This window comes from Canis lupus, chromosome 38 (assembly GCF_011100685.1).
Source record: "Canis lupus familiaris isolate Mischka breed German Shepherd chromosome 38, alternate assembly UU_Cfam_GSD_1.0, whole genome shotgun sequence".
Lineage (NCBI taxonomy): Eukaryota > Metazoa > Chordata > Mammalia > Carnivora > Canidae > Canis > Canis lupus.
Window position 1 is genome coordinate 24,672,814 of NC_049259.1, and position 19,696 is coordinate 24,692,509.

At 47.8% G+C, this 19,696-nt stretch overlaps 1 protein-coding gene and 1 non-coding gene across 7 annotated transcripts in view; one reads left to right on the plus strand and one right to left on the minus strand.

Annotated features, from left to right (window-relative positions):
- Nucleotides 1-19,696, minus strand: part of DISP1 (dispatched RND transporter family member 1) — a 155,991-nt gene that overhangs the window by 85,833 nt on the left and 50,462 nt on the right. For 2 of the 6 annotated variants that reach the window (XM_038586422.1, XM_038586419.1), the window contains exon 3: nt 11,424-11,560. The exons of the other annotated variants lie outside the window; for them this stretch is intronic. The gene's annotated coding sequence lies outside the window, so the exon portion shown is untranslated. The remainder of the gene's footprint in view (nt 1-11,423; nt 11,561-19,696) is intronic. 6 annotated transcript variants of the gene reach the window in all.
- Nucleotides 1,847-1,951, plus strand: LOC119868105. The gene has a single exon (XR_005385873.1). It is a non-coding gene; the product is annotated as a U6 spliceosomal RNA (small nuclear RNA).

Genomic DNA, 19,696 nt, shown 5'->3' on the forward strand with positions numbered 1-19,696 from the left:
CCTGTTCCAATCGCACAGATGTTTAAAAAATGACTCACCCGTGTGTGTGGATGCAGCTTCCACCTCTCGACTCTCGTCTTCTTTTAAAAAGTCATCTAAACTCTGATTATTCGGATGACTCCAGGCCCTTCAGCAGATCAATCTGTAAGATGTCCCAACAGTGTCCCATTGTTTACAGCTGTTTCTGAACCATCCTTCGAGAATGTCTTTGGTTCACCCTGATTTTAAGGGACTCTGGTCTACCAGACAGTGTCTTTGGCTGCTCCCTCATTGCCTCATTGACCCAGCAGGGCCTTCAGGGCTGCACACGTGGCTCGTAGCTTTGCATCTTCGTCTTCAGCGCCATCTAGCTCCCCCTGCACCCCACTTTTCTTTATAATTGTTCCATCTTGCATAATTGATTTTGTTCTTCTGCAGCATAAGTCAACTAGCCCTTCGGTTATGGGCTTGTACGTCAGCTGCTGTGGCTCCTGCAGGCCGCGCCGGCTCCTGGCAAAGAACCCCCGTCAATGGGAGGTGCTGCATCAGGTCTTGGCTACACTCTCATGGTCTTTTAAAGCTAATTTTGTGCTCCTCTAAAGAAAAAATAAAAGCCTGCTACAAGATCAACTGATTATACCACAGAGACCTTAGCCAAGAAAAGCGTTAGTATTTTTTCTCCATCCCAAATACAGTCAAATTGTTACCAATATTTTTCCTCAAGTTTTAAGATTGACTACTTTTTAAGCTTTATGTGAATAATGGCTTTCTTAGTGCTATTTGAAACCTATGACTAACAAAGTTCCAGTAAATATTTACATCCAAAAATATTTTTCTTTTATTAGTACCTGTAAGTTAAAACAAACAAACAGGGGCGCCCGGGTGGCTCAGGTGGTAAAGCGTCTGCCCTCTGCTCAGGTCATGATCTCGGGGTCCTGGGATCGAGCCCCACGTTGGGCTCCCTGCTCTGCGGGGAGTCTGCTTCTCCCTCTCCCTCTGCTTGAACTTGCTCTCTCTCTCGCTCTCTCCAGAAAATAAATTCTTTAAAAAAATAAATAATAAAAAAATAAGCAAAACAAACACCACCACCTTGGGGCATGAGGCACCCCCTCTGTTGGAAAATTACAAGGGTACCTGCACATATTTGGAGTTATTGAAGGCTCAGAGCCTTAGAAGTCAAAAAAATTTGCAAAATGGAAAGAGTTTATGTCGTTCTCTTATTAAATAAAAAAATGTAACTACACTAAGTAATTCATTTCTTGACAAAAGGAAGGTCTGGTCTTTATTAATTTATGGGCATGAGAATTGATTAGCCTTGGTTTCACATGAAAACAACATTCAGGGCAGCCCGGGTGGCTCAGCGGTTCAGCGCCTGCCTTTGGCCCAGGGCCAGACCCTGGAGACTCGGGATCGAGTCCCGCATCGGGCTCCCTGCGTGGAGCCTGCTTCTCCCTCTGCCTGTGTCTCTGCCTCTCTGTCTCTCTCTGTGTCTCTCATGAATAAATAAGTAAAATCTTTAAAAAAAAGAAAATTCATCTTTCATTGGTAAATATACTAATTTAATCAGTTTACTGCTAAATGTAAAAGATTATGAAGTGAAGTATGCGGAAATGTTTAAAATTATGTGAATGACGAATATAAGCATTTGAAAAATTTGATCTTAGGGAAAGCACATCTGAAAATTATCCTCAAGATGTTCCTTTCTGTATGTTATTACTGAAGAATTTCAGTGCAATTGAAGGCATCCAAACAGACCAACTGGTAGCCAAGTAATCCGTGTTTTCCTTCTATGGGAAATCCTACTGCCTGACCTCGCTGTTACAAGTTCATTAAAAAAACAAACAAAAAACCACTACCAACGACATCGGTGCTTGCTTCAGCAGCTCATACGCTAAAATTGGAACAATATGGAAAAGATCACGTGGCCCTGCGCACAGATGACACACGAATTCATGAAGCATCGCGGTTATTTATTTATTTTTGAGCAAGAGAGCGCGCGGGTGTGCACAGGAGCTGCGGGGCCAGGCTGGCACGGAGAGGAGGGAGGGAATCTCACGAGGGCTCCCTGCCCAGGCCCATGCGGGGCTCAGGCTCGTCACCCCGAGCCCAGGACCGGAGCTGACATCAACCGACTGAGCCCCCCAGGGGCCTCGAGCAGCCCAGATTGCTTTAAAAAATCATAAATAACAAAGCTACAGATTGATTTGAATTTTTAATTAGGCCTTTTGAATAACAAAAGCAATAGATGCTTCTTGAAACAAATCAAACAGTATAAGGACGAACAAGGGACACGGTGTCCAGACCCCACTCTGCGCTCCAGGACACGGTGAAGGCCAGAGCCTGGCTCCGCACCCGCATCCACGTCCGGGAGCTTCTCACTTTCCTGGCCTTTGTCCCCAGAATCCTGGCGCCACCGCCCCGCACAGATGCAAGGACAGGGCCCAGACGCCACACAACGGCCTCCACCCTCCATCGTCTCCCCGCCCTCACCGACCTGGGCCTCCCCCGCAGCCGCTTCGGCACCAAACACCCCGAGAGCGCGAGGCAGGGCAGGAGCACCGCTCTCTAAATGCATCCGGACGGGGGAAGGCTGCCCTCCGCGCCCCCGACCCCAACGTGTTGAACGTGTGGCCCAGGTAAGTCTGCACCGCAAGACGCCAACTCTCTACAACTTGCTGCGAAGCCTGGTTACAAGGGAGACACCTGGACAGAGGGCCGGATAGCCCAGGCTCTCTCTCCAGTGTCGACATGAAAGGCCAGTGTGACCCCGAGAAGCTACATCATTACTTGGAGGCCCATTTCCGCCTCTAAATAATGAGTCGCTTCAACTAGATAACTCTGGTCCTTTCACACCGAAATCAAGGATCCTACACTGTTCAGCGAACGCTGGCTTTATGACACCCCAGAGAGCACAATTCACTAAAAGAACCTCTGTGTAACTCCCACAAAGGGTTTGCTCACAAACTAACAGTGCAAACAATATTAAATAAAAAATATTTTAACCGCTCAAGAAAGCAAACCATGGGGACGCCTGGGTGGCTCAGCGGTTTAGCATCTGCCTTCAGCCCAGGTCATGACCCCGGGGTCCCGGGATTGAGTCCAACATCGAGCTCCCTACACGGAGCCTGCTTCTCCCTCTGCCTGGGTCTCTGCCTCTCTCTCTCTCTCTCTCTCTCTGTCTCTTATGAATAAATAAATAAAATCTTAAAAAAAAAAAAAGAATGCAAACTGTGTATGTACTTCTATAAGAACATTATAATTACCTATTTATGACTTATATGCCAATCATAACTACAATGGTCATTTTATTGAAGCAGCATGACTAAAAATCTCACATTATTTTATGTTTGGCTCAGTTCGAATGGTTACAGATCTTGAAAATACTAAAATTAATTTTAAAACAATGTGGTAAGTGTTGAATGGCTATTAGGAACCTGGCTCTATTTCCACCTCAGCCATTCAGTTTCCAGGTTAAGTTGCTTCACTTACAAAATTAAAAAGTACCCCCAGAGCTGTAGGGTTGACTCACTCATTAAATGGGTCTTCATCAAGCGTGTGCAGTGTGCCGGGCAGACACTGCACTGTTCCAGGGCTACAGCTGTGGGGAGGACACCAGGCCCCCCACCGCTGGGACAGCACACGGCACACACCTACAGTTCTGCACACTGCATTCTTTTCTTTTTTTTTTTTTTTTTTTAGCTTTTATTTATTTATTCATGGGAGATACACAGAGAGAGGCAGAGACACAGGCAGGGGGAGAAGCAGGCTCCCTGCAGGGAGCCCAAGCAGGAATCGATCCCGGGACCCTGGGGTCACCTGAGTTGAAGGCAGACGCTCGCCCACTGAGCCCCCCAGGGGCCCCTCCACACTGTTTTCTAATTCAAACTGGCCCTCTCTAGAATTGGACTTGACTCAGTTAAATTTAATATATTTCTGTTAAAAGATTCATGTGTCATTTTTTACCAATATTCCGCTGTGTTGTTTTTGTTGTTGTTTGAGAGGGCGCAAGTACACGAGTGGGGGGTGGGGGCTGAGACAGTCCTGGGCAGGCTCCACGCCCAGCACCAGGCTCCCCGACCCCCGGCCTCAGCCTCACAAACCCGAGATCACGACCTGAGCCAGAATCAAGAGCCTCGTGCCCAAACGACTGAGCCACCAGCTGCCCGTTTGCGATTCTTGAAAACTGAAAAGAAAGTAAGTGTCTACTTCAATTGGTGGAGAGACTTGGCTCGCTGCAAAGTTACAGGAAAGGGTGACCCAAGTTACTTCACATCCACGCATATCCTTTAGCTCATGAAATGAAAACGTACCTGCAGCTTCATGTGCTTGAGGTTTGTCTCACTCAGAAACACACGAAACAGAGGAAGTGCAACCCAGCCCCAGGCACCTCTCAGGCCCCGTCCTCCTGTGAGAGAAGGGGGTGAAGCCAAAGCCGTGGCTCACAGAGCGGAGGGCGTGCCTGAGAGCGAGGGCGCCAACAGCCTGGAGAGACCCCCGCTGCCCCTCTGCTCCCCCGACTTTAACCTCCTCCAAGTATTCCTGAAACAACAATTTTTGGGATTTCAGCTTTGTAAGTTTACATAGACACAGAAATCCAGGGGCGCCGGGGGGCTCAGCAGACTGATCGTCCGACTCCTGGTTTCCACTCAGGTTGTGATCTCAGGGTCGTGAGATCGAGTCCTGCGACAGGCTCCCCATTCCGCGTGGAGCCGCCTTCTCCCCTTCTGCCTCCCCCCGGCTCGCATGCACGCTCTTTCTCGCTCTCTCAAATTAAGAAAACAAACCCAAGAAACCTTACTTCCAAAATCTAATCTTAGAAAACACTCTGTAAAGTACTTAATTTTTCTTTAAATAAGGAGACTTTAACATAAGTCTTTAAGTGTCTTGACTTTTGTTAGTTTTAAAAGATGCAGACTCCTGGCACTCCCTCCGTTTAAGCAGGAGGACAAAGTGTTTCTGTAAAGGGTCACAGAGACCCTGTTGGAAGAAAACTTCTTTAAAACAAAAAATAATCAATTCCCAGCCAGCTGTAGGAAGAACCTTCCCAAACACAAAGCTAACCCCCTTGTTTCCTTCCTGGTTTCTGCTAGGATGACTCACTAGAAATCACGTCGCGTGCTGTCCTGAAGTTACAATGCATATGAGAGGTTTAATATCTTTCAGGTAAACAGAAAAAGCAAACACAGAAAAGGATAAAGGAGTTTTTCAAACAAGTTTCTAGGGATAAAGTAAGAGTCCGCGAGCAAGGAGTTGTTGGTTTTAATTATATCAAGAGAAAAATAGACATTTCCTGAGGTTTAGAAAAAAAATCCACTTTGAGAGAGAACATGATTAACGGCTGTCCTAAACTGTAAATCTACAACCTTCGAGGGCATAGGTGAATGAAACCCTACTGTTTTCCCCCAGATTACTCATGGTTAATACAACTGGCAAGGAGTCTGAAGGTTGTCAGGAATTTCTAATCACTTGCTCCCAAGTTATCTTCAAGCATTCTTTCTCATAGCAGCTTAATAACAAGCAGCAGGGACATGGAAATTCCTTCTGTCTGACAGCGGGGGTGTAAGAACAGAATTCAGATGAAGAACTTCTTTCACGTCGCCAGAGCTTACAAATGTGAAAAATGTGCCAGACTCTGCAAGCTACAATTTCTGTAATTAGAAAAATGGAAACCTTTTCAATGGTGCTGCCCAAACCTGAGGTGTTTTTTTTTTCAGACAAATGAACAGTAATTTTATTTTTATGTATGACTTTCTCTTACTGGAAAATGACTATTCCTATTGATTAATTTCTCTGGATTTTAGCTTTATTTTTTTTTTTTTTAAATTTTTTTAAATCTTTATTTATTTATGATAGTCACAGAGAGAGAGAGAGAGGCAGAGACATAGGCAGAGGGAGAAGCAGGCTCCATGCACCGGGAGCCCGACGTGGGATTCGATCCCGGGTCTCCAGGATCGCGCCCTGGGCCAAAGGCAGGCGCTAAACCGCTGCGCCACCCAGGGATCCCCTCTGGATTTTAGCTTTAAATGGCAAAAAACAAGAGCACTTGAGGTGCCTGGGTGGTGCAGCCAGTTAAGTGTCCAACTGCTGGTTTCAGCTCAGGTCATGATCTCTGGGTGATGAGACACAGCCCCGTGCTGCGCGCGGCCCACGGCTCACGGTCGACTGCACATTCTATTTCCCTCTCCCCCTGCCCCTCCCACTTGTGCTCACTCTAACTAAATAAGTCTTAAAGATAAAAATAAACAAATTAAAAAAAAAAACCAGGAATCATCACATGGATATATATGAACCCATTATATGGAATCCTATCTTATCTGGTTTGAAAATAAAATAGGAAGATAAGGGGATCCCTGGGTGGCGCAGCGGTTTAGCGCCTTCCTTTGGCCCAGGGCACGATCCTAGAGTCCCGGGATCGAGTCCCGCGTCGGGCTCCTGGCATGGAGCCTGCTTCTCCCTCTGCCTGTGTCTCTGCCTCTCTCTCTCTCTCTCTCTGTCTATCATAAACAAATAAATAAATCTAAAAAAAATAGGAGGATATTAGAGAGGAAAGAACTATACGTTCAACAAAATTTTAACATCCGCCTCTCGCCAGATATTGGTCACAGCTGTGAGGATACATACGGAGAGGACACCACAACTATTATATTTACTCACTGGTTCACCCAAATCCTGAAGCCGTGGATTTACACCCAGGACCAAGGCTTGGACATGGTGGCAGGGGCTCCAACAGCAGCGCGGAGCGAGGCTCCTCCCTGTGGGGTCCCAAGCATGACAACACTGGAGTGAATCCTGGGCGGCTAGATGGGAAGGGGGTGCTGTGGACGGCCCGCTGGGCATGGACGGGCACACTCACGCACAGACACGTATTCCCTGGCTCAGCCTGAGAGCCCGACACGAACAGGGTCTAGAGCTAACAGCGTATTAGTACCCGCGTGCACACCAAACACCCAGATCTTGCTTGTAAAATACCATTCTCCACACAGAGCAATCAAGGCAGAGTCTAGGGCTGTGCCAAAGAAGGCGCATGAAGATCTTGGAACATCTTGTTTCACCAGAAAGTAAGAATTTCTCAAAAATGGCGGAGACCTACCCCAAGGCCAGGGGAGCAGTGAGTAGGTAAGGACTCCCGGAGACCAGTGCTGGCAGAACTCCGGCATCAAAACAATTAATGATGGTGACGAATATAATTCCTTGAATAAAGTAAGAATCTGTGAGCTTGAACTAATAACAGGAGTTTTAAAAATGAAGACAGGGAAGCTCTTTCTTGACCAATAAATATGGGACGCGGGAGGATGGAGGCTACAGCCATCGAGTGAAAGTTTGCTGAGGAACAAGATATTTACAGTCTCGAAGCATCTCCCCACAAATTATGTATTAGTCACAAAGGGAAAACAGTGACTTTACAGTGGAGAAACCGGGCGACACGGCCTAACCGACTGGGAGAGCGTGGCATCTGTACTCCTATCGTGTACCTGCCGGCGTGAGCTCCGGGGAGGGCACGACACCCCGTCCCCTTTCCTGCCCAAACTAGCAAACCTCACTCTCACCAGGACACAGTAGACAAACCCAAGCTGAGGCTGTCCAACAAAATAGTTGACCTCTGCTCTTCAAAATACGCTGATTAAGATCAAGAAAGTAAAGGACTCAAGAGCCGCCCTACATTTAATTAAAGGAGGACACGAACTTACGTTGAGTATGTGGCCTGGGCCGGACGGTGGACAGGAGAGCAGCAGCGGTACAGACCCGGACTGCAGGGTAGCCCACGGCGCTGATCACGGTCACAAACGGCGCCTGGCACACTGGAAGGGGACCCAGGAGTTCCCGGGGCTCCCAGTTCGAAATTAGGTCCAAAATAAAAGTTATAGGGGCCTCTGGGGGGGCTGAGCGGGTGGGCATCTGCCTTCAGCTCGGGTTGTGATCTTGGGGTCCTGGGATCGAGTCCCGCATGGGGCTTCCTGCCCCGTGGGGAGGCTGCTCCTCCCTCCGTCCCTCTCCCTCCCCATCTCTCTCTCTCTCTTTCTCTGTCTCCCATGAAGAAATAAGTAAAATCTTTTTAAAAATCATTAAAATCTCTTTAAAAATCTAGCTGTATTCTGTTGACCTTTAAACTATGAAAACATTTGGCATCCTGGATAAACGTGTGAGGACCGGGGTCCCGGCCACTGCACTCAGGCCGGCACTGTGAGCCGGGGCTCGTCGGGGTCACAGGCCTGCGGGGCCCGTCTGCGTGTGCTGCACGGGGAGTCCTGCCACACGGGCGCCCCGTTGGTCCCGGGGAGTCTGTCCTGTGCACGCAGCCGTCCGGGGCGTCCAATGGGAGTTCTCCTCCCCGGGATCGTCGCGGCTGTGTGCTCAGTCTCTGAAAAATTCAGCGTGGTGATGAAGTCAGGGCGGCTCCCCAAGCGTTAGTGACTCGAGCGCACTTTGTCAGGGGTCCTTTGGGGGTGTCCACGCCTGCCTCTTGCTCTCTCGACTTCCAGCGAACACCTGCGGGCCCCTGCTCCCCAGACGTCGCCCAGTCCCGTCACCTGTAGGCCCTGGTCGTCACCCTACTGTTCTTTCCAAGCTCACACACCACAGGATGATTCGCCTGATGCTTATCAACAACACTTGGTATTAGGAAAGCCACACATCCTGAGTTCTCTGCTAACATTATCCTAATATAGATCATGTTACAACAAAAATATTTTTAAAGCAAAGATTCTGCTTCTCAAGAGGTAGATTTATTTATTTTTAGGAATGTTTATAGTAGATCTACTCGTTATAGTAGATAGTTTATAGTAGTTTATAGTAGGTTTTCCCTTCTACTATAGCAAGGAAATGTTCACGTCCTTCACAGTATGTTTTCCTTGTGAGGCATTGTGGCCGCATTAAAAGAGAGTGGTAATAAGATGACTTTAGGGGCGCCTGGTTGGCTCAGTCGGTAGAGCATATGGCTCTTGACCTTCGGGGTGTGAGTTCGAGCCCCACATTGGCTGTACGGATTACTTAAAAAAATAGAATCTTAAAACACAAAGATAATTTTATATTTTGTTTTTCTGAAAGGCTGAGCAACCCTTTCAAGCCAGGGATGTCCTCAAAGGTAGGACATGGATCTATGTTCTGTTCATCTCTGTTCACTGTGTGACATTTATGGTCTTTACTGTCAACCGAATGGCTACATTCATGAGTGGATTAACTGTAGTGTTTTGTTTGTTCTGACTTTTAAGTTTTATTTATTTTTTGAAGATTTTATTTATTCATGAGAGACACACACAGAGAGAGAGGCAGAGACACAGGCAGAGGGAGAAGCAGGCTCCATGCAGGGAGCCCGACTCAGGACTTGATCCCAGGACCCTGGGGTCACAACCTGAGCCGAAGGCAGATGCTTAACTAACTGAGCCACCCAGGGGCCTTATTTGTTTTTATTTTGAGAGAGAGAGAGAGAGAGAGAGAGAGAGAGAGAGAATGAGAGAGCTCACACACGGGCACAAGTAGGGGGAGGGAGAGAGAGGGCGAGAATCCCAAGCCAAATCCACACTGAGTACAGAGCCCGACGTGGGGCTCACTCTCACGACCCCGAGATCGTGACCTGAGCTAAAACCGAGTCAGATGCTTAAATGGCTGAGTCACCCTGCACCCCCCAGAACACAGCTGGATTTTTAAAAAGGGGAGAGGACAAAAAAAGATCTATAAGATAAACATTGATAGGCAAGTAGGTAGGCAGATGGATTATTCTTAATCAATATATACTGTACCATTTGCTGAGCACCAAGTATGCCCGAGGCACTCTGTTTCTACCAGACCGTTGACCCTCTTTTATGCCGTTGTGCTTTTTTACAGATAAAAAGACTAAGACTCAGAGATCTTACGCCACTGGCTTAAAGTCCCAGAGCCAGCTGAGACAAAGCCAAAACTGCCTAATTCCAAATTCCACGTTTTTTATCCTACACACACCGTTTTTAAGTATCCATTAATACAGTTTAAAACATGAGATCAATACACCCTGATCTGATTTTAACAGAATGTTACGTGGCGAGAACATTTTGAATGTTTCCCAAAGTTCTATTATTTTTATAACAAGACTTGTAATAAACATTAAAACGTGCTATCCATCCAATTCAACATTCTGTCCCCAAACTACAAGTGGCATCAGTTGATACCATGTGGTAAGAAAGAGCTCCTTCCTATGACACCAGCTTTAAAAAGTTAGGGGCAAATCCCTAACAGCGCTCTTTTTCTCAAAGGCCCAGGCGCCCGCCGGCCCTGCACCGCTGGGAGTGTAGGTGCAAGCTCACACCCGCAGCAAAGCCCGGGCATCCGGGCAGGGAAGGCCCCCCTCCAGGCGCCGGAATCTCGGGCATGTCCTCTCTGCCTTCTCATGGGAAAAGGCAAACACTGCCTTTGGGTTCAGAAAAAGAAAATTAAAACCAGTGAGCAGCCATACCTGGATTAGTAATGAATGACAGCAACACAGCCGGGGAATTATTAGCTTCATCTGGCCCGGAAGGAGTGTCAGAGAAGGAATTTCTGGCTGCAGCTTTGCTATTTGCTGAGAATTTTGAAAATTAAGTACTGATCCCCTCAGAGTGGAATGCGCCTATGCGGATCACAGGGACGCGCTGGCAGCTGCAGCCAGGGGTCTGATGAGATCTCATAACGGACTGCACGTCGGAGTAAGGTTTGCAATGTTTCCATTTGAACTCAATAAAAAATAAATGACAGTCATAGCGCACAAAATATTCACACCCTGGAGCTGCCAAGCTAAATAATTTAGTATCTTTTTGTACAGAAAAGTCTTTTCCCCCCAGGACCTATTTTTCAAAATATTAAATGTTCTGTTAGCTCAGCCCTCCTGAAGCCAGCTGCATTCTGTTTTTGAAACTGGAGAGTGATGGTCTGCCTCTCCCGTAATTGGGGAAAAATACCAGTCGCATTAGGTAGGAAGCGTTCAAATCACATTCCCTTACAGCGTATAAATGACGGTATTCTTAGCATTACGCACAACCTGGGAGAGTCCAAAGATCTTCAAGAGGCGGGGAGTAAAGGTCTTCTGAGATTTAAAAAGGAAGCATTTCACACTACAAAATTAAGCTAGTTCATTCTTTACATTTTGTTCCATTGAGCATGGAAAGCACTCGGCAACAAAGCAAGGTTAACGGCGAAACTCCGACCGGCCTGGTGTCGGTAACGAAGACTTGGCCAACAGAGGCAGCCCGCGCCGGGCACCCACCTGCCGGCACCTAGTGGCCACCTGCACGTGCCAGTCTTGCAAAGGGTGAGACAGGGTTGGCTAAAACCTGCTGCTTTCCCAAGAGTCCAGAGCGTCCAATACTTCTGTATATATTGTTAGGAAGGGTGACACAGCTTTTCCTTTAGTTAGAAAACTGAAGAAAGGGCATCTGAGAGGCCTTTCCGACGACCGAGAATGCCGCAAGGCACCCTCCGCCGCGGGTCTCCCTTACCTCGCCTCCAGCGCCGAAGCCAACCGTTAGTTAGCTCCTTTCGCCTCCTTTCCGTGGAACAGCAGAGGACGGTGGAGGTGAGCAGGTCCTGGGGCTCCTGGTCCCGACGGGGCTCTTCGGGGGCTGCTGTGCTCGCCCTAACGCAGGAAGGGCGGGGACAAAGAAGCCAGAATTTGTCCACTGCTGTCGAGTTGTTTGTTTGGCCTTGTGTCAGCTCCCGAGTTAAGGGAGTGCGACGGGCAGAGGCCCCCCCACCCCGTGTCTGCAAACCTCCCCCGCAGCCCCTGCCCCGAGGGTTCCCCGGGGCCCCCTCTCCCCCCAGACAAATCTGCAAACGCTGTACACTGGACCACCTCCGTCCCCCAGGACAGACAGGGCCGTCGGGGCGCTGCAGCAGCCACTGTCCTGCTCCCCAAACTGTGCTCACTGGAAGAGCTCGGCGCCCGTCTATCCCCCAGGGCTCAGCTCTCCTGTAAGCAGAGCATCAGCCGCACCCGCAGCAGCACCCGCACCCCTGGAGGGGAAGCAGAGCAAAACGGTGAGCTGAGCACCTAGGCCTGACCGCGGGCTCCTCTTCCGAGGAGCGACAGGGAAGGCGCCGGAGCTCACGCCTTAGCCCCGGAGGGGCCCAGACATAGCCTTGCTGGGCGCCGGGGGTGGGGAATGGGGCGCGGGCCTGCACCTGCCCCGCGGGGCGCCCGCTGCCTCCTTTCTCCACCGCCGCAAACCGCGGCCTGACACCAGCCTGACATTGCCTTCATCACTAAGACGCAGAAGACACATTCACCCTCGAGGCTAGAGAGGGGCTCCACGTGAACACGGGGGCATCCCAAGGCAGAAACTGCCCTCGGCCGGGGCCTGTTCACCCGGACTGCACGTAGCACACATGCACACGCACACGCATGCACACACACACGCACGCGCACACACCAGGACCTCCGTGCCCGCTCACCATCACACCCACACCGGCCCTGTGACGACGCTCTGCTGGCTCAGCCCCGCACTCTGAGCCACGGTCGATCATCAGCATTTTTTTAAAAAGTGGGAGTGAGGGGTTCGCGTTGGTTACTTAGATTTGATGACATCCCAGGAGAATTAAGACCCTCAGAAACGGGCATTTTGTTTTTGAGGCCAGAGTTATCAGTGCAGAGACGAACGCAGCAGCCAATTCCAAGGAGAACGTTTCTGCTCTAGCCCGACACCCGCCAGGTGCGGAGGCCCTGGCACCGCGGGAGGCGCGACTCCCCAGGCTATCAAGACGATTCACGGGAATGAGGATTCTAGTCCAGAAAATAACTTGGGCTCCTTGACCAACTAGAAAAAAACTATAGTTAAAAGTCTACATTACTGTTTTGTTATACTTGACCTGCCCACCTTCAAAGCCTTACAAGAAACCCCAGATGCCATCAATCTGACATATTTTTCTAATGAATTTATAACTGATTCCAAAAACAATGTTCTTCCACTGGACAGTCAGCCTCAAAAACACTGAATGCCTTTGTTTCTGAGTTGGAAAAAATACAATTAACATGAGAATACCTACGTTGTTTTAAATGGAGCCGACCATTGGTTAGAAATATTTGAAATATGGAAAATAACTATAGACTGCATGTTACAAGCCTAAGCGCACTACGGTTTTTAAAAGCAAAGCTTTTACCCTCCCATGCTGAGGCACGCACAGGAATGTAATAATTAATGAATTGCTGGGGAACAGTCAAGTCCCTTTAGACTGCTATGGAGAAGTTCCGTCCCCCCTGAGGGCCACCCTGCTGCAGACAGTTCCCCCGACACCCGAAGGGCAGATGGAAGCTGCCCAATGAGTCATCTGGGAGCGAGGACATCATCAACCCAGAGAACCCAGGAAACCCTCTGAAACTGGAAGAACTATGGAAGCTTCTCCACACAGCCTTGTGTACGATTCCAGGGTGGTGCGGCCCTTGGAAGGCACCCCAGGATCAGGCTAGATCCGGGCCAGGTCCCCTGAAGGAAGAGCAAAGCACAGCCCCCGGCCAGTCAAAGGACAGGAACTGGGAAACCTAGAATCCAGCCTCGGGGTAAAGTGGGAAACAGAAGAGGGAGAGAGGGAAACTGAGCGGGTGGGACTGAAGGGGGGAAGACAAGAACATGGAGAGGGAGGAGGAGGGGGGAGGGGGAGGGAGGGGAGGGGGAGGAGGATCACTTGAGGCCGCCGCCTGCTGCTCGGGTGCACAGGACCCACCGCGTGTCTCTCCTGGATGCGCCCAGGCCGCTCCCACCAGCACACGGGACATGCATCTTGCCCACGTCCCGAAGGCACGGAAAGGGGCAGGGACCATGGCATGGTTTCCCGGGGACCAAGCCAGCCTCCACCCTGCCCAGCAGGGCCGTCATCCCCACCCTCCTGGCCTCACTCCTCCTGGGGGTGATGCTTTAATGTCACTGGCCCTAGAGTACAGGCTCTTCCCGGGGACGCAGGGTCCCCGAACCTCCACTACGCTGTGGTCAGGACGGGCAGGTCAGGGCTTCCTCTGCCTCCAGCTGCGCGGAGATGTGATCCACAGGTAACCTCTGTGTCGCGATGTTCGTTCCAACCCAACTGGTACTTCTTTCTGGCCTTTTAATTTTTGAAAATTTCATAATTCCACTGGATAAAATGCTCTGTACGTATTAGGTATAATAAAACATGTACTAGAAATAAGACCTGTGACTGCGCACGCACAGGGAGCCCGTGCCACCGGGCGGCCCTAGGATCCAGACCGGCGGCTGCTGCCGGTAGTGTCACTTCCCACAGCACTGTCCTGGGGCAGCTGCTGCCCGAGACTTGGGGCTGGTGTCAACTGACCTTGAAAAGTCGACATCATACAGACAGGGTCACCGGTCTCGGCACCGTGGTGGCGCAGACGGCCCTTTCTGCGCGCGAACCAGGGTTACAGGGAACGCCACTCTCCCTCCCCAGTTTCAGTAACTGGCATTTCTCACATGGTTACCAAACAAAAAACTGGAATGGGGGTTTCACAGCTGGCGGTGTACCCTTGATACCGTGTTTCTCGTTTACAAGAGAATGGCTCAAAAATCATCCTGTCATAGGTGTGGAACATACAGAGAACAGACTCTTAGGATTTTAAAATGCATTATTTTGATCTTAAACACAAATTACTTATGTGATTTTAGTCACAGAACTAGAAGCAGCAGAGGAAATATTAGAGGAAGGTACAGAAATGGCCATTATTCTGCTAATATGTGGGTTATACGCATTCACTATTCAGGATTGAACATGGATTATATGGAGTTGATGTTTTTAAAAGCAGAAAATATACTAAAGAAGCATTCCCGAAATGTGCCTTTTTGCCATCTCCGAGATTGGCAATGCATAGGGATTTGGGTGTGGGGGGAGACACGTAAGTACTCCAGAGATGCAGTTCATGGGAAGCTGGCCCAAAACAGTATTTAAGGGGCACCCGGGTGGCTCAGTGGAGCGTCGGCCTCTTGGTTTCAGCTCAGGTCGTGATCTCAGGGTGGCAGGATTGGCCCGTGCTGGGCTCTGCACTCAGCAGAGAGTCTGCTAGAGACCCTCTCTTCCTCTGCCCCGCCCCCCATGCTCGCGCGCTCGCTCGTGCGTGCTCGTTCACTCTTGCAAATAAATAAATCTTTTTTTAAAAAACCACTATTTAGGTATTCTCATCTTCCCATCCTTTGTTTAGGGAAATGGCTCAGCGCAGTTCCAAAATAAATATTTCCTTATCAGGGCAGCCCGGGGGCGGGGGGGCTCAGCGGTTTAGCGCTGCCTTCAGCCCAGGGCCTGATCCTGGAGTCGCGGTATCGGGTCCCACATCGGGCTCCCTGCATGGAGCCTGCTTCTCCCGCTGCCTGTGTCTCTGCCTCTCTCTCTCTCTCTCTCTCTCTGTGTGTCTCTCATGAATAAATTAAAAAAATATTTACGTATCAGGGAAGACAAATGAAAATACTGTATGTCAGCATTTTCATCTTTATATTTATTTGTTCAGATGTCAGTTTCCCCAGCTAGACTGCAGGCCGCTGCCTGGCACCCGCGGTGCTGGACAAACCCTGCTATGGGACCTAGGATGTAACCTACAGCACCTAAGTGTAAATAATCGAGCTTCGCCTAACCTTGGTTGTGTTTTTTAAAGTAATTCATCTGACTATAAGGAATAGGAGTTCTTGTCATCCCAAAGCATAGTTTCTCATTTTTGTAAATGAGAAGTTCTGAGTTTTTATGGAAAGAGATGCCAGTACTTCTTAAAATACTTTTTACTTTTTTTTGCAGTTTATTCTTCTACTGTTTCAATATCTGATTCCTTCTCCACTGAGATGCTGATAACAACGCGTAGTACGTGCTGACTGCAGTAGACGGCCGCCTCTAACCTCCTTACTGCGGTGTAATTGCCATACACTACATCAGCATCAGGTGTAGAACACAATTAGATATTTGTCTATATTGTGAAATGATCACCACAGTAAGCCTAGGTGACTGACCATACATGGTTACAAAATGTCTTTCTTGTGATGAGAACTTGATTTATTTTCTTAGCAACTTTCAAATATGCACTACGGCGGCACTAACCGTGCTGCACATCACATCCTCATAAGTAGTTTATTTTGTAACTGGAAGTTTGTTCCTTTTATCCCTCTTCACCCACTTCCCCCACCCCCTGCCTCTGGCAACCATCAATCTGCTCTCTGTTTCTAGGTGCTTGGTTTTTGTCTCTGAGGTTCCACATATAAGTAAGATCACACGGTATTTGTCTTTCTCGTGAGACTTACGTCACACTTGGCAGGACACTCTCAGGGCCCATCCATGTGTTGCAAACGGCAAGGTCTCACTGTTGTTTATGACTGAGCAATATTCCACTGTGTGCATTTCACATCTTTTTACCCATTACTAATCATTTGACATGCTTTTCTCCTGCAATGCTCACAATGAGCCTGTGAGGTGAGGTCCCAGTACCGGACATACAGTGGAAGAAACAGACAAATGGAACATAGGAATACAGAAGAAGAACGATGTAAAACAGAATCCAGTGGAGATGGCATTGCAACTCAGAAGGGGAAAGAAAGACCAGTGAACACCCATGTTGGGGTACCCGGCTATCCACTTGGACACATTACGTACAATTAGATCCTAAAACACCCCCAACTACATTTCAGGTGGATTAAAGATTCAAATGTCAAAAATAAAACAAAAGGCTTACATAAAGAGTACTACAATCACTTTTAGGAACTTAGCTGGTGACAGGAAAGAAACAGAGAGAAAGAGAAATTGATGAAATTGACTATTTTCAAGTTTAAAATTCTATCCGGCCCCTCTTTCCCTCAGTTCTTCCCCCCGGCAGAGTAATGGGCCAAGATTCAGTCCTTCCCCTTCTCACCTCTCCCTTCTCTTCCCTTTTCCCTGTCCCCTGGGCTGGGGCATGGCTGCTGGGAGAGGGGAGCCCACAGGTCCTGGAGCAAGAATCTGACTAATTATGGGCAGAAGATTTGTACGTTTAAGGGGTTCGAGCAAATAAATAAAATACTGAGGTTAAAGAAGAAGGCCCTATCACTGGAATACAACTGGAGGGTATTTATACAGATGAACAGATGCAGAAATACACGGAGATAGGTATGCCATGTGTACTCGCACACACACACTTATGTATGACTCCCAAAGTCAGCCCACTGGCTGGAGCTAAAAGCAATGAGGACACCGAGTGTCTAGATCTTTGTTTCAAACACCATTCTCCACGAGGAAGAACCAGAGCTCCTTGGAGAAATGATTAGGAACACGGCTCGGGCAGGCAAAGGACAAGATGAGCCCAGAACAGCTCTTTGTGATGGGATTAAGAAAGTGCTCAAACAATCACAGGGATATGTCACCAAGATGCAGGACTCAGCTTGGAGCAATGACATGGGCACCACAGTAAATGCGGATGGAGCAGCCAGGCACATGGGAGCAGAGTGACACCATGACACATGCACGTGTTGGACAAAGGAAGGGACATCCTTGTTAGTGGTGATAAAAATAAGAGAGAAATACAGTAGAAACTACTTTGGTGGCTTTAAGTATATATGTATGTATGCATGGATGGATGGATGGATGGACGAATGGATGGATATGTATGTATTTGGTGGCTTCTTTCTTATTTAGTGGCTTTCTTTCCTTTTGGGCAGCTTTGTTTGGTGGCTCTGTTTATTTATTAATTTGGTGGCTCTATCTAGCTGTTTCTAAAACTCCAGAGGTTTGGCTTCTCAAAAAATGCAGGCTTTTGTTTTACTTTGTGGCCGAACTTTAGATGGGGCATCTGTTCTCTAGTTAGGCATGCTCTGCGTGCTTTCTCTCTATGACATTAAGGCTGAGTTGTTTTTTTTTAAGATTTTATTTTATTTATTCATGAGAGACACAGAGAGAGAAAGGCAGAGACACAGAGGGAGGACTCTCCCTGGGGGAGCCCGATGAGGGACTTCAGGATCACGCCCTGAGCCACGAGCAGATACCCAACCGCTGAGCCCCCCAGGCGTCCCAAGGCTGAGTATTAGTTGACATTTGTTCCTGCATTCAGATACTGTTTTCTTTATGGTTAAGACAAAAGTTAGGCACCTGGGTGGTGCTGACAGTTAAGTGTCCGACTCTTGGTTTTGGCTCAGGTCATGACCTCAGGGTCCTGAGATCGAGCTCCACATCAGGCTCCATGCTCAGCAGGGAGCCTCTTGAGATTCTCTCTCTCCCCCTCTCCCTCCCACTCATACTCTCTCTCTCTAAAATAAATAAATAAATCTTAAGAAAAAAAGACAAAAGTGAGATGTTTCACATCTCCCTGGCTCTGCCATTTATGAGCTGTATGAAAGTGTCCAAGTTAATAATCCTTCTCGTTTAGTTGTCGTCTTGAAAACGGATGGTAATAGTGTCTGTGTGAGTTTTGTGAGGATTAAATGAGTTTATATTAAATACCTAGAACATTGCTAGGTGCATAGTAAGCAATACTTAAGCTTTAAATGCTATCACTATTATTATTGTGGAATCTTCCTCCTAGAAAGCCGGAAGTGAGCAGTGAATTATAAAGCCCATATTCCCCATGCAGTTCATGCTCACTCCTCACCCAACTCCTTTTCTCCCTAAGACACCATCAAACCTGTCCTGTCCCCGGCTCCCCCACTCGCCTGCTGCTGTCAGCTCACACCAGCTATCTTTTCTCTCCTCACTGCAGTCTCCAAACTGCCACTAAAGTTGTCTCCATGTGCAAACATTTCCAGTAGGTTTTACTGACTACACACAATAAAAATACACACTCAATACTCAAAATGGATTCTAATAAAAATAAAACCTAAAAGTGAAAGCTAAAACAATATACAATTTCCAAAAGGGGATTTCTCCACGAAGATCTTGTGAGAGAGCACGCTAGAGGACGAGGTGAAAGGAGCAGAAATGGCAGGGTCTCAGAGACTGCTGACATTCAGGGATGTGGCCATAGAATTCTCTCAGGAGGAGTGAACATGGCTGAACCACACTCAGCGGAAACTCTACAGGGATGTGATGTTAGCGAACTACGGACACCTCCTCTTCTTGGGTCTCATTGTGTCAAAGCCAGATCTGGTCTCCTTTTTGGAGCAAAAGACAGAGACTTGGAGTGTGAAGAGAAAGAAGAGAGTAACCATCCATCCAGAATTCCTACCTAAATTAATGCCATGGGGGAGCTTTATTTAGACCTTAGAACTTGAAGCCTATAATAAATTCTCAATTTTTACAAAAAAAAAAAAAATTCCAAAAGGAAATCTAGGAGGAAATCTTCGAGACCATAGGCTGAGTAAAGATTTCTCACTCAAAGCACAAACCATGTAAGAATCATTGATAAACTAACCATCATCAAAATGAAGATTTATACCCTAAAAAAACTTTATCAGGAAAATTAAAACGCAAGCAATAGGCTGAAGAAAATATTCACGATACAAACATTTAACACGGGCCTTAAGTCCAGAACACGTAAATGACTTTTATAGTTCAATAACAAGTAGAAAATCCAATTTCAAAATGGGCAAAAGATTTAAATAGACATTTTGCCAAAAAAAGGTATATGGATGGAAAACAAGCACATGAAAGCCAAAACTTTAAAGCAAATAAGATGCCTTTACACACACATCCACCTGAAGTCTAAAATTAAAGAGACTAACAACATGGAGTGTGGATGAGGATGTGGAGCATTTGGAACTTTCGCGTGTTGTTGGTGGGAACGAGAAACAGTACAACTCTGAGAACTGTTTCACAGTTTCTCATATAGCTCAACGTAAGTTTACCATAAGAT